At 41.3% G+C, this 15,152-nt stretch overlaps 2 non-coding genes across 2 annotated transcripts; both read left to right on the top strand.

Moving 5' to 3' along the window:
- The first annotated feature begins 9,963 nt into the window (after positions 1–9,963).
- TRNAI-UAU (transfer RNA isoleucine (anticodon UAU)) lies at positions 9,964–10,058 on the top strand. Its single transcript has 2 exons — positions 9,964–10,001; positions 10,023–10,058. It is a non-coding gene; the product is annotated as a tRNA-Ile (tRNA).
- Positions 10,059–14,759: 4,701 nt separating this feature from the next.
- On the top strand, positions 14,760–14,854 carry TRNAI-UAU (transfer RNA isoleucine (anticodon UAU)). Its single transcript has 2 exons — positions 14,760–14,797; positions 14,819–14,854. It is a non-coding gene; the product is annotated as a tRNA-Ile (tRNA).
- Positions 14,855–15,152: the final 298 nt, after the last annotated feature.

Here is a 15,152-nt window from a genome sequence, read left to right as displayed (position 1 = left end):
AGACTAACTTTCTAATAAACACAACACCCTCTATTTTATTTAATGTATTTGCTACAATGGATTAGCCAGATGGGATCATCTAACGATTTCTGGATGTGTCTCGAAAGAGAGCGTGATTATACTGGGAGCAGTGCTGACCTTCAAAAACCAACATGATCGGACTTTGACGATGGTGGGATTTGTATCCACACATGCAGAGCACACTGTATGGGCAGTCCGCCACCTTAACCACTCACCCACTTCATCCACCCTGTAACAGGATTTAAAGCATTTGTACACACGAGGTACTCTGTTGACACTAGTCTGTAGCTAAAATGAAAACAGTTGAAGTAAGATATCCAACTACCCACCTTCCCCCAACTTGGGTCCAACATATCATTTTCTGGCTAAATTCCTCCTTTGTGCTTATGAGACATAACAATTAGATTCCCCTAGACTTTATCGGAACTGACGAGATATAATTGAATGTGGTTTTCAAAAGACTGATTTTTATGTTACAGGACAATTATAGAATCTTTTCCGGTTCCACTGTAATTGTTGTAATCAGGGTAACATGTTTGCATGGGAGCTGATCTTGCATACGGTATGTTGATGACGATCCTGTCGTCTACTAAGTCACCTCTAGGAGGCGCAGTTGGACCCATGTTGTATGTGTGTGCTCCAGTGGCGCAATCGGTTAGCGCGCAGTACTTATACAGCAGTACTTGCACTGAGCTTGAGAGTTCAAGCCTCACCGGGAGCAACTGCATAATCTTTTTTAAATCATTTCACTGAAAGGAAAAATTAAACTCAGATTAAAGATGACGCTTGCTAAAGATTATTTACTTCTATTCAGAATCTTCCTGTCTGACTCCTCCGGTCCCTAGGATCACATCGCCTTCGGGACGATTCGTTTCACTGTATTATGATGTGCTGACTTGTGAACTATGCATTCACATCAGTGTATTCAAAAAGAAATTTGCTAAATAACAAGAATAATAAAAACAGTATAGTCGCATGAATAGCCATAAACTGAAGAGCTGCAAAAAATATTGATCAACCAAATTGAATAAAATATAACTCATAAAAATGTCAAAAGGATAGCATCATCACACAAAGGCCTTAGCCAAATATGCTATTCCTCTAGAGTAGATCGTGGCTCTTGTGTGCTGTGATTGTTCCTCCAATACATAATTCATTTTTAATTTGTCTGCAATTTTGAAAAATAATGCCTGCTAGAAGTCAACTTTTTAAAATGATTTCATTCATGACACGTATTTCTCTAACCTGTGATTGTGGTCCATGCTCAATTTCTCTTTTCCTCATCCCCATCCTGATTCTACTTCTTGAGGCACCAGGTTCCCTTCTTTATCCACCCCAACCAATCCAGGTCACCAAATCTATCAAACAAGTCTGCCTGCATTCACTTTCCCTTTAAGTACAAGATAAGTTGTATCATTTGAACAGAGAGCATGAGAAAAGGAAGTTTATGGTGAGTGGTGGCTGGGGTTTTGAAGATTCACCTCATTTTCCTGAGAGCCGAGGTGTTGGACTTTTGCTTATGCAGGGTCATCCCCAGTCTTTTTGCCTCCTGCCTCCTATTTTTTTCTGACCTGTCGCTGTTGGCTTTTGAACTCTGAGCACTTTCCCACTGCTAACCAGTGCTAAAGTGCATATGCCCTCTGTGTGAAATTGTATGTGATTGGTTTATCCATGATTGGCATATTTGATTTACTAGTAAGTCCCTAGTAAGGTGCACTAGAGGTGCCAGGGCCTGTAAATCAAATGCTACTAGTGGGCCTGCAGCACTGGTTGTGCCACCCACATAAGTAGCTCTGTAATCATGTCTCAGACCTGCCACTGCAGTGTCTGTGTGTGTATTTTTACACTGTAAATTCGACTTGGCAAGTGTACCCACTTGCCAGGCCTAAACCTTCCCTTTTCTTACATGTAAGGCACCCCTAAGGTAGGCCCTAGGTAGCCCCAAGGGCAGGGTGCAGTGTATGGATAAGGTAGGACATATAGTAATGTGGTTTATATGTCCTGACAGTGAAATACTGCCAATTTCGTTTTCACTGTTGCAAGGTCTGTCTCTCTCTCATAGGATAATATGGGGGCTACCTTTAAATATGATTAAAGTGTAGATTCCCCTAGAGAGTAGATGGACATGTGGAGTTTGGGATCCCTGAACTCACAATTTAAAAATACATCTTTTAGTAAAGTTGATTTTAAGATTGTGCGTTTGGAAATGCCACTTTTAGAAAGTGAGCATTTTCTTGCTTAAACCATTCTGTGACTCTGCCTGGTTTGTGGATTCCCTGTCTGGGTCAGTTTGACAGTTGGGTTGTTTTTCACCTCACACCAGACAGTGACACAAAGGGAGCTGGGGTGTGATCTGCATTTCCTGATTAGCCATCTCTGCTAGGAGGGAGGGGTGGAGTGGTCACTCTCATCTGAAAGGACTGTGCCTGCCTCTGACAATGCTGTCTCCAGCCCCCTGGTGTGTGTCTGAGGCCTTGCCTGGGCAAGGCAGGATTTCACAAGAAGGTGTGAGTCCCCTTTGAAGGAAGGTGACTTCAAAGACTAAAATGGGTATAAGAAGGGCACCCAAACTTACAAACTTTAGAAACACTTCTGGAATCAAGAGGAACCTCTGCCTGGAGAAGAGCTGATCGCTGAGGAACAAGTGCTGCCCTGCCTGTGACTGTGCTTTGTGGAGCTTTCCTGCAGTGCTGCTTCTGCCTGAGTAAGAGGGCAAAGACTGGACTTTGTGTGCCTTCCATCTTGAAGAAGAAATCTCCAAGGGCTTGATGTAGAGCTTGCCTCCTGTTGTTGAAGTCTCAGGGATAGCAAAGACTTCTTCCTGCCAGCACCTGGAGTCTCTGGAGAGACCCCTACTCTGCTCTGTGGTGCCCTTCCAGTTCCTGGGACCCTGAAAGGAGAGGCTGGCAGCCTAAGGACAAAAATACACGCACCGAGCACCGTGCGGAGAAAAGATCGACGCGAATCCGATCGCGGCTGAGAAAACGACGCGACGCCGGTTCCGCAGCTGAGAAACGACGCCGCAGGAAACGCGACCGAAAAAAACGACGCCCGGAGCAGGAGAAACGACGCGCAGCATCGCTGACGGAGGCTGAGAGATCGCACCCTGCGCCGCGGGACTTTCGGATCGTCGTGTGGCTGGCTTTTTCAACGCGCACCGCCGTGCCGAGTTGTTTTCGACGCACACAGCCGTGCAGGGTTACTTTCGACGCACACCGCCCGTGCGGGGTTATTTTTGACGCAAACCAGGTACATTTTCACGCTAGCAGCGCTAGTGTGGTGTTACAACTACCTAAAGATTCTTTTTATTTTAAACCTTTAAAAAATCATAACTTGACTTGTGTATGTTGGATTTTTGTCGTTTTGGTCTTGTTTTGTCTAGATAAATATTTCCTATTTTTCTAAACTGGTGTTGTGTCATTTTGTAGTGTTTTCATTAAGTTACTGTGTGTGTTGGTACAAATACTTTACGCCCAGCACTCTGGGGTTAAGCCTACTGCTCTGCCAAGCTACCAAGGGGGTAAGCAGGGGTTAGCTGAGGGTGATTCTCTTTTATCCTAACTAGAGTGAGGGTCCTTGCTTGAACAGGGGGTAACCTGACTGTCAACCAAAGACCCCATTTCTAACACGAGGTATCTGGGAGCTATAGTGTTTTGAGAGGAAAGAAATTAAAATCTCCAAGGTGCCACTGCTCGAGCTCTATAACGCTCGTTATGTGGAAGCAGATTGAGCAGAAAGAGAGGTCAGAGTACTCGCTCAACCTTTCCAAGGAACGGTAAACATTGAGTTATTATCTGGTTTTGCCTAGCAGGGTGAGAACAGCGTTTGTCAGGCGTTTGTCAGGCAATCGGAAGGGGAGACGAATGAGTCGTAGTTCTCTGGTATTATTCAAGTCTTCTTGCTAAGAGAAAAGCAGAAAAGGGAACGTTGACAATAAGCAAGCTTAAAACGAGGTGTCATTCCTAGGTGAAATAACTTGAAAAGAGTTAAGATTTAAAAGATAAACAGAAGACCTGATGAGGATTGAATTTGTGTCCCCTGGTTCTAAAAAATTAGTGCTTTGCCACTGAGCTACAAAGCCGGAGAGTTTCCATATCTCAGAGTGCCATATGTAGTCTTAAGGCAGAATGTGGCCAGCTGTGAGTTTCAGAGTATGAGTGGAAACCTATGTACTTATGAATGTCAACATATAGGCACAAATTAAACTACATTCTTAAGCCACTTTTCTTGGAAGGTGGCAAAACTCTATATTCTTAGGAGAATATTAAAGTACTCACATTACTCAGGATATGGATATCAGTAGTTAGTATCTCTGCAATCTGAGACATTTACAGGAAACTACTCATCAGAAGGGATATGTCAGTGCAGGGCAGACATAAATAAATGGCTCTTCAAACAGCTGACACTTTAGTAGTAAGAGCTGCTTTCTATTCCTTCCAGATATCCAAACTAAGTAGAAGGCCATGCTTGAAGGAAAGACATTCTTCTGGGCTCTCCATGAAAGACTAACTTTCTAATAAACACAACACCCTCTATTTTATTTAATGTATTTGCTACAATGGATTAGCCAGATGGGATCATCTAACGATTTCTGGATGTGTCTCGAAAGAGAGCGTGATTATACTGGGAGCAGTGCTGACCTTCAAAAACCAACATGATCAGACTTTGACGATGGTGGGATTTGTATCCACACATGCAGAGCACACTGTATGGGTAGTCCGCCACCTTAACCACTCACCCACTTCATCCACCCTGTAACAGGATTTAAAGCATTTGTACACACGAGTTACTCTGTTGACACTAGTCTGTAGCTAAAATGAAAACAGTTGAAGTAAGATATCCAACTACCCACCTTCCCCCAACTTGGGTCCAACATATCATTTTCTGGCTAAATTCCTACTTTGTGCTTATGAGACATAACAATTAGATTCCCCTAGACTTTGTCGGAACTGACGAGATATAATTGAATGTGGTTTTCAAAAGACTGAATTTTATGTTACAGGACAATTATAGAATCTTTTCCGGTTCCACTGTAATTGTAGTAATCAGGGTAACATGTTTGCATGTGAGCTGATCTTGCATACGGTATGTTGATGACGATCCTGTCGTCTACTAAGTCACCTCTAGGTGGCGCAGTTGGACTCATGGAGTATGTGTGAGCTCCAGTGGCGCAATCGGTTAGCGCGCGGTGCTTCTTCAGCAGTACTTGCACTGAGCCATGCCGAGGTGAGTTCGAGCCTCACCTGGAGCAAGTGCATTATCTTTTTTAAATCATTTCAATGAAAGGAAAAATTAAACTCAGATTAAAGATGGCGCTTGCTAAAGATTATTTACTTCTATTCAGAATCTTCCTGTCTGACTCCTCCGGGTACCTAGGATCACATCGCCTTCGGGACGATCCGTTTCACTGCATTATGATGTGCTGACTTGTGAACTATGCATTCACATCAGTGTATTCAAAAAGAAATTTGCTAAATAACAAGAATAATAAAAACAGTATAGTCGCATGAATAGCCATAAATTGAAGAGCTGCAAAAAATGTTGATCAACCAAATTGAATAAAATATAACTCATATAAATGGCAAAAGGATAGCATCATCACACAAAGGCCTTAGCCAAATATGCTATTCCTCTAAAGTAGATTGTAGCTCTTGTGTGCTGTGATTGTTCCTCCAATACAAAATTCATTTTTAATTTGTCTGCAATTTTGAAAAATAATGCCTGCTAGAAGTCAACTTTTTAAAATGATTTCATTCATGACACGTATTTCTCTAACCTGTGATTGTGGTCCCTGCTCAATTTCACTTTTCCTCATCCCCATCCTGATTCTACTTCTTGAGACACCAGGTTCACTTCTTTATCCACCCCAACCAATCAAGGTCACCAAATCTATCAAACAAGTCTGCCTGCATTCACTTTCACTTTAAGTACAAGATAAGTTGTATCATTTAAACAGAGAGCATGAGAAAAGGAAGTTTATGGTGAGTGGTGGCTGGGGTTTTGAGGATTCACCTCATTTTCCTGAGAGCCGAGGTATCTGGGAGCTATAGTGTTTTGAGAGGAAAGAAATTAAAATCTCCAAGGTGCCACTGCTCGAGCCCTATAACGCTCGTTATGTGGAAGCAGATTGAGCAGAAAGAGAGGTCAGATACTCGCTCAACCTTTCCAAGGGACGGTAAACATTGAGTTATTATCTGGTTTTGCCTAGCAGGGTGAGAACAGCGTTTGTCAGGCAATCGGAAGGGGAGACGAATGAGTCGTAGTTCTCTGGTATTATTCAAGTCTTCTTGCTAAGATAAAAGCAGAAAAGGGAACGTTGACAATAAGCAAGCTTAAAACGAGGTGTGATTCCTAGGTGAAATAACTTGAAAAGAGTTAAGATTTAAAAGATAAACAGAAGACCCTGATGAGGATTGAACTCGTGTCCCCTGGTTCCAAAAAATCAGTGCTTTGCCACTGAGCTACAAAGCCGGAGGGTTTCCGTATCTCAGAGTGCCATATGTAGTCTTAAGGCAGAATGTGGCCAGCTGTGAGTTTCAGAGTATGAGTGGAAACCTATGTACTTATGAATGTCAACATATAGGCACACATTAAACTACATTCTTAAGGCACTTTTCTTGGAAGGTGGCAAAACTCTATATTCTTAGGAGAATATTAAAGTACTCACATTACTCAGGATATGGATATCAGTAGTTAGTATCTCTGCAATCTGAGACATTTACAGGAAACTACTCATCAGAAGGGATATGTCAGTGCAGGGCAGACATAAATAAATGGCTCTTCAAACAGCTGACACTTTAGTAGTAAGAGCTGCTTTCTATTCCTTCCAGATATCCAAACTAAGTAGAAGGCCATGCTTGAAGGAAAGACATTCTTCTGGGCTCTCCATGAAAGACTAACTTTCTAATAAACACAACACCCTCTATTTTATTTAATGTATTTGCTACAATGGATTAGCCAGATGGGATCATCTAACGATTTCTGGATGTGTCTCGAAAGAGAGCGTAATTATACTGGGAGCAGTGCTGACCTTCAAAAACCAACATGATCGGACTTTGACGATGGTGGGATTTGTATCCACACATGCAGAGCACACTGTATGGGCAGTCCGCCACCTTAACCACTCACCCACTTCATCCACCCTGTAACAGGATTTAAAGCATTTGTACACACGAGGTACTCTGTTGACACTAGTCTGTAGCTAAAATGAAAACAGTTGAAGTAAGATATCCAACTACCCACCTTCCCCCAACTTGGGTCCAACATATCATTTTCTGGCTAAATTCCTCCTTTGTGCTTATGAGACATAACAATTAGATTCCCCTAGACTTTGTCGGAACTGACGAGATATAATTGAATGTGGTTTTCAAAAGACTGAATTTTATGTTACAGGACAATTATATAATCTTTTCCGGTTCCACTGTAATTGTAGTAATCAGGGTAACATGTTTGCATGGGAGCTGATCTTGCATACGGTATGTTGATGACGATCCTGTCGTCTACTAAGTCACCTCTAGGAGGCGCAGTTGGACCCATGTTGTATGTGTGTGCTCCAGTGGCGCAATCGGTTAGCGCGCGGTACTTATACAGCAGTACTTGCACTGAGCTTGAGAGTTCGAGCCTCACCGGGAGCAACTGCATAATCTTTTTTAAATCATTTCACTGAAAGGAAAAATTAAACTCAGATTAAAGATGACGCTTGCTAAAGATTATTTACTTCTATTCAGAATCTTCCTGTCTGACTCCTCCGGTCCCTAGGATCACATCGCCTTCGGGACGATTCGTTTCACTGTATTATGATGTGCTGACTTGTGAACTATGCATTCACATCAGTGTATTCAAAAAGAAATTTGCTAAATAACAAGAATAATAAAAACAGTATAGTCGCATGAATAGCCATAAACTGAAGAGCTGCAAAAAATATTGATCAACCAAATTGAATAAAATATAACTCATAAAAATGTCAAAAGGATAGCATCATCACACAAAGGCCTTAGCCAAATATGCTATTCCTCTAGAGTAGATCGTGGCTCTTGTGTGCTGTGATTGTTCCTCCAATACATAATTCATTTTTAATTTGTCTGCAATTTTGAAAAATAATGCCTGCTAGAAGTCAACTTTTTAAAATGATTTCATTCATGACACGTATTTCTCTAACCTGTGATTGTGGTCCATGCTCAATTTCTCTTTTCCTCATCCCCATCCTGATTCTACTTCTTGAGGCACCAGGTTCCCTTCTTTATCCACCCCAACCAATCCAGGTCACCAAATCTATCAAACAAGTCTGCCTGCATTCACTTTCCCTTTAAGTACAAGATAAGTTGTATCATTTGAACAGAGAGCATGAGAAAAGGAAGTTTATGGTGAGTGGTGGCTGGGGTTTTGAAGATTCACCTCATTTTCCAGGAGAGCCGAGGTATCTGGGAGCTATAGTGTTTTGAGAGGAAAGAAATTAAAATCTCCAAGGTGCCACTGCTCGAGCTCTATAACGCTCGTTATGTGGAAGCAGATTGAGCAGAAAGAGAGGTCAGAGTACTCGCTCAACCTTTCCAAGGAACGGTAAACATTGAGTTATTATCTGGTTTTGCCTAGCAGGGTGAGAACAGCGTTTGTCAGGCGTTTGTCAGGCAATCGGAAGGGGAGACGAATGAGTCGTAGTTCTCTGGTATTATTCAAGTCTTCTTGCTAAGAGAAAAGCAGAAAAGGGAACGTTGACAATAAGCAAGCTTAAAACGAGGTGTGATTCCTAGGTGAAATAACTTGAAAAGAGTTAAGATTTAAAAGATAAACGTAAGACCTGATGAGGATTGAATTTGTGTCCCCTGGTTCTAAAAAATTAGTGCTTTGCCACTGAGCTACAAAGCCGGAGAGTTTCCATATCTCAGAGTGCCATATGTAGTCTTAAGGCAGAATGTGGCCAGCTGTGAGTTTCAGAGTATGAGTGGAAACCTATGTACTTATGAATGTCAACATATAGGCACAAATTAAACTACATTCTTAAGCCACTTTTCTTGGAAGGTGGCCAAACTCTATATTCTTAGGAGAATATTAAAGTACTCACATTACTCAGGATATGGATATCAGTAGTTAGTATCTCTGCAATCTGAGACATTTACAGGAAACTACTCATCAGAAGGGATATGTCAGTGCAGGGCAGACATAAATAAATGGCTCTTCAAACAGCTGACACTTTAGTAGTAAGAGCTGCTTTCTATTCCTTCCAGATATCCAAACTAAGTAGAAGGCCATGCTTGAAGGAAAGACATTCTTCTGGGCTCTCCACGAAAGACTAACTTTCTAATAAACACAACACCCTCTATTTTATTTAATGTATTTGCTACAATGGATTAGCCAGATGGGATCATCTAACGATTTCTGGATGTGTCTCGAAAGAGAGCGTAATTATACTGGGAGCAGTGCTGACCTTCAAAAACCAACATGATCGGACTTTGAGGATGGTGGGATTTGTATCCACACATGCAGAGCACACTGTATGGGCAGTCCGCCACCTTAACCACTCACCCACTTCATCCACCCTGTAACAGGATTTAAAGCATTTGTACACATGAGGTACTCTGTTGACACTAGTCTGTAGCTAAAATGAAAACAGTTGAAGTAAGATATCCAACTACCCACCTTCCCCCAACTTGGGTCCAACATATCATTTTCTGGCTAAATTCCTCCTTTGTGCTTATGAGACATAACAATTAGATTCCCCTAGACTTTGTCGGAACTGACGAGATATAATTGAATGTGGTTTCCAAAGACTGAATTTTATGCTACAGGGCAATTATAGAATCTTTTCCGGTTCCACTGTAATTGTAGTAATCAGGGTAACATGTTTGCATGTGAGCTGATCTTGCATACGGTATGTTGATGACGATCCTGTCGTCTACTAAGTCACCTCTAGGTGGCGCAGTTGGACTCATGGTGTATGTGTGAGCTCCAGTGGCGCAATCGGTTAGCGCGCGGTACTTATACAGCAGTACTTGCACTGAGCCATGCTGAGGTTGTGAGTTCGAGCCTCATCTGGAGCAACTGCATTATCTTTTTTAAATCATTTCAATGAAAGGAAAAATTAAACTCAGATTAAAGATGGCGCTTGCTAAAGATTATTTACTTCTATTCAGAATCTTCCTGTCTAACTCCTCTGGGTCCCTAGGATCACATCGCCTTCGGGACGATTCGTTTCACTGCATTATGATGTGCTGACTTGTGAACTATGCATTCACATCAGTGTATTCAAAAAGAAATTTGCTAAATAACAAGAATAATAAAAACAGTATAGTCGCATGAATAGCCATAAATTGAAGAGCTGCAAAAAATGTTGATCAACCAAATTGAATAAAATATAACTCATATAAATGGCAAAAGGATAGCATCATCACACAAAGGCCTTAGCCAAATATTCTATTCCTCTAAAGTAGATTGTAGCTCTTGTGTGCTGTGATTGTTCCTCCAATACAAAATTCATTTTTAATTTGTCTGCAATTTTGAAAAATAATGCCTGCTAGAAGTCAACTTTTTAAAATGATTTCATTCATGACACGTATTTCTCTAACCTGTGATTGTGGTCCCTGCTCAATTTCTCTTTTCCTCATCCTCATCCTGATTCTACTTCTTGAGACACCAGGTTCTCTTCTTTATTCATCCCAACCAATCAAGGTCACCAAATCTATCAAACAAGTCTGCCTGCATTCACTTTCACTTTAAGTACAAGATAAGTTGTATCATTTGAACAGAGAGCATGAGAAAAGGAAGTTTATGGGGAGTGGTGGCTGGGGTTTTGAGGATTCACCTCATTTTCCTGAGAGCCGAGGTATCTGGGAGCTATAGTGTTTTGAGAGGAAAGAAATTAAAATCTCCAAGGTGCCACTGCTCGAGCCCTATAACGCTCGTTATGTGGAAGCAGATTGAGCAGAAAGAGAGGTCAGATACTCGCTCAACCTTTCCAAGGGACGGTAAACATTGAGTTATTATCTGGTTTTGCCTAGCAGGGTGAGAACAGCGTTTGTCAGGCAATCGGAAGGGGAGACGAATGAGTCGTAGTTCTCTGGTATTATTCAAGTCTTCTTGCTAAGATAAAAGCAGAAAAGGGAACGTTGACAATAAGCAAGCTTAAAACGAGGTGTGATTCCTAGGTGAAATAACTTGAAAAGAGTTAAGATTTAAAAGATAAACAGAAGACCCTGATGAGGATTGAACTCGTGTCCCCTGGTTCCAAAATATCAGTGCTTTGCCACCGAGCTACAAAGCCGGAGGGTTTCCATATCTCAGAGTGCCATATGTAGTCTTAAGGCAGAATGTGGCCAGCTGTGAGTTTCATAGTATGAGTGGAAACCTATGTACTTATGAATGTCAACACATAGGCACACATTAAATTACATTCTTAAGGCACTTTTCTTGGAAGGTGGCAAAACTCTATATTCTTAGGAGAATACTAAAGTACTCACATTACTCAGGATATGGATATCAGTAGTTAGTATCTCTGCAATCTGAGACATTTACAGGAAACTACTCATCAGAAGGGATATGTCAGTGCAGGGCAGACATAAATAAATGGCTCTTCAAACAGCTGACACTTTAGTAGTAAGAGCTGCTTTCTATTCCTTCCAGATATCCAAACTAAGTAGAAGGCCATGCTTGAAGGAAAGACATTCTTCTGGGCTCTCCATGAAAGACTAACTTTCTAATAAACACAACACCCTCTATTTTATTTAATGTATTTGCTACAATGGATTAGCCAGATGGGATCATCTAACGATTTCTGGATGTGTCTCGAAAGAGAGCGTAATTATACTGGGAGCAGTGCTGACTTTCAAAAACCAACATGATCGGACTTTGACGATGGTGGGATTTGTATCCACACATGCAGAGCACACTGTATGGGCAGTCCGCCACCTTAACCACTCACCCACTTCATCCACCCTGTAACATGATTTAAAGCATTTGTACACACGAGGTACTCTGTTGACACTAGTCTGTAGCTAAAATGAAAACAGTTGAAGTAAGATATCCAACTACCCACCTTCCCCCAACTTGGGTCTAACATATCATTTTCTGGCTAAATTCCTCCTTTGTGCTTATGAGACATAACAATTAGATTCCCCTAGACTTTGTCGGAACTGACGAGATATAATTGAATGTGGTTTTCAAAAGACTGAATTTTATGTTACAGGACAATTATAGAATCTTTTCCGGTTCCACTGTAATTGTAGTAATCAGGGTAACATGTTTGCATGTGAGCTGATCTTGCATACGGTATGTTGATGACGATCCTGTCGTCTACTAAGTCACCTCTAGGTGGCGCAGTTGGACTCATGGTGTATGTGTGAGCTCCAGTGGCGCAATCGGTTAGTGCGCAGTACTTATACAGCAGTACTTGCACTGAGCCATGCCGAGGTTGTGAGTTCGAACCTCACCAGGAGCAGCTGCATTATCTTTTTTAAATCATTTCACTGAAAGGAAAAATTAAACTCAGATTAAAGATGGCGCTTGCTAAAGATTATTTACTTCTATTCAGAATCTTCCTGTCTGACTCCTCCGGGTCCCTAGGATCACAACGCCTTCGGACGATTCGTTTCACTGCATTATGATGTGCTGACTTGTGAACTATGCATTCACATCAGTGTATTCAAAAAGAAATTTGCTAAATAACAAGAATAATAAAAACAGTATAGTCGCATGAATAGCCATAAATTGAAGAGCTGCAAAAAATGTTGATCAACCAAATTGAATAAAATATAACTCATATAAATGACAAAAGGATAGCATCATCACACAAAGGCCTTAGCCAAATATGCAATTCCTCTAAAGTAGATTGTAGCTCTTGTGTGCTGTGATTGTTCCTCCAATACAAAATTCATTTTTAATTTGTCTGCAATTTTGAAAAATAATGCCTGCTAGAAGTCAACTTTTTAAAATGATTTCATTCATGACACGTATTTCTCTAACCTGTGATTGTGGTCCATGCTCAATTTCTCTTTTCCTCATCCCCATCCTGATTCTACTTCTTGAGACACCAGGTTCACTTCTTTATCCACCCCAACCAATCAAGGTCACCAAATCTATGAAACAAGTCTGCCTGCATTCACTTTCACTTTAAGTACAAGATAAGTTGTATCATTTGAACAGAGAGCATGAGAAAAGGAAGTTTATGGTGAGGGGTGGCTGGGGTTTTGAGGATTCACCTCATTTTCCTGAGAGCCGAGGTATCTGGGAGCTATAGTGTTTTGAGAGGAAAGAAATTAAAATCTCCAAGGTGCCACTGCTCGAGCCCTATAACGCTCGTTATGTGGAAGCAGATTGAGCAGAAAGAGAGGTCAGATACTCGCTCAACCTTTCCAAGGGACGGTAAACATTGAGTTATTATCTGGTTTTGCCTAGCAGGGTGAGAACAGCGTTTGTCAGGCGTTTGTCAGGCAATCGGAAGGGGAGACGAATGAGTCGTAGTTCTCTGGTATTATTCAAGTCTTCTTGCTAAGATAAAAGTAGAAAAGGGAACGTTGACAATAAGCAAGCTTAAAACGAGGTGTGATTCCTAGGTGAAATAACTTGAAAAGAGTTAAGATTTAAAAGATAAACAGAAGATCCTGATGAGGATTGAACTCGTGTCCCCTGGTTCCAAAAAATCCGTGCTTTGCCACTGAGCTACAAAGCCGGAGGATTTCCATATCTCAGAGTGCCATATGTAGTCTTAAGGCAGAATGTGGCCAGCTGTGAGTTTCAGAGTATGAGTGGAAACCTATGTACTTATGAATGTCAACATATAGGCACACATTAAACTACATTCTTAAGGCACTTTTCGTGGAAGGTGGCAAAACTCTATATTCTTAGGAGAATATTAAAGAACTCACATTACTCAGGATATGGATATCAGTAGTTAGTATCTCTGCAATCTGAGACATTTACAGGAAACTGCTCATCAGAAGGGATATGTCAGTGCAGGGCAGACATAAATAAATGGCTCTTCAAACAGCTGACACTTTAGTAGTAAGAGCTGCTTTCTATTCCTTCCAGATATCCAAACTAAGTAGAAGGCCATGCTTGAAGGAAAGACATTCTTCTGGGCTCTCCATGAAAGACTAACTTTCTAATAAACACAACACCCTCTATTTTATTTAATGTATTTGCTACAATGGATTAGCCAGATGGGATCATCTAACGATTTCTGGATGTGTCTCGAAAGAGAGCGTAATTATACTGGGAGCAGTGCTGACCTTCAAAAACCAACATGATCGGACTTTGACGATGGTGGGATTTGTATCCACACATGCAGAGCACACTGTATGGGCAGTCCGCCACCTTAACCACTCACCCACTTCATCCACCCTGTAACATGATTTAAAGCATTTGTACACACGAGGTACTCTGTTGACACTAGTCTGTAGCTAAAATGAAAACAGTTGAAGTAAGATATCCAACTACCCACCTTCCCCCAACTTGGGTCCAACATATCATTTTCTGGCTAAATTCCTCCTTTGTGCTTATGAGACATAACAATTAGATTCCCCTAGACTTTGTCGGAACTGACGAGATATAATTGAATGTGGTTTTCAAAAGACTGAATTTTATGTTACAGGACAATTATAGAATCTTTTCCGGTTCCACTGTAATTGTAGTAATCAGGGTAACATGTTTGCATGTGAGCTGATCTTGCATACGGTATGTTGATGACGATCCTGTCGTCTATTAAGTCACCTCTAGGTCACGCAGGTGGACTCATGGTGTATGTGTGAGCTCCAGTGGCGCAATCGATTAGCGCGCGGTACTTATACAGCAATACTTGCACTGAGCCATGCCGAGGTTGTGAGTTCGAGCCTCACCTCGAGCAACTGCATTATCTTTTTTAAATCATTACACTGAAAGGAAAAATTAAACTCAGATTAAAGATGGCGCTTGCTAAAGATTATTCACTTCTATTCAGAATCTTCCTGTCTGACTCCTCCGGGTCCCTAGGATCACATCGCCTTCGGGACGATTCGTTTCACTGCATTATGATGTGCTGACTTGTGAACTATGCATTCACATCAGTGTATTCAAAAAGAAATTTGCTAAATAACAAGAATAATAAAAACAGTATAGTCGCATGAATAGCCATAAATTGAAGAGCTGCAAAAAATGTTGATCAA

Source organism: Pleurodeles waltl, chromosome 6 (assembly GCF_031143425.1).
Source record: "Pleurodeles waltl isolate 20211129_DDA chromosome 6, aPleWal1.hap1.20221129, whole genome shotgun sequence".
Lineage (NCBI taxonomy): Eukaryota > Metazoa > Chordata > Amphibia > Caudata > Salamandridae > Pleurodeles > Pleurodeles waltl.
The sequence above is the reverse complement of the archived record's forward strand: the minus strand, read 5'-3'. Positions and strand labels throughout refer to the sequence as shown.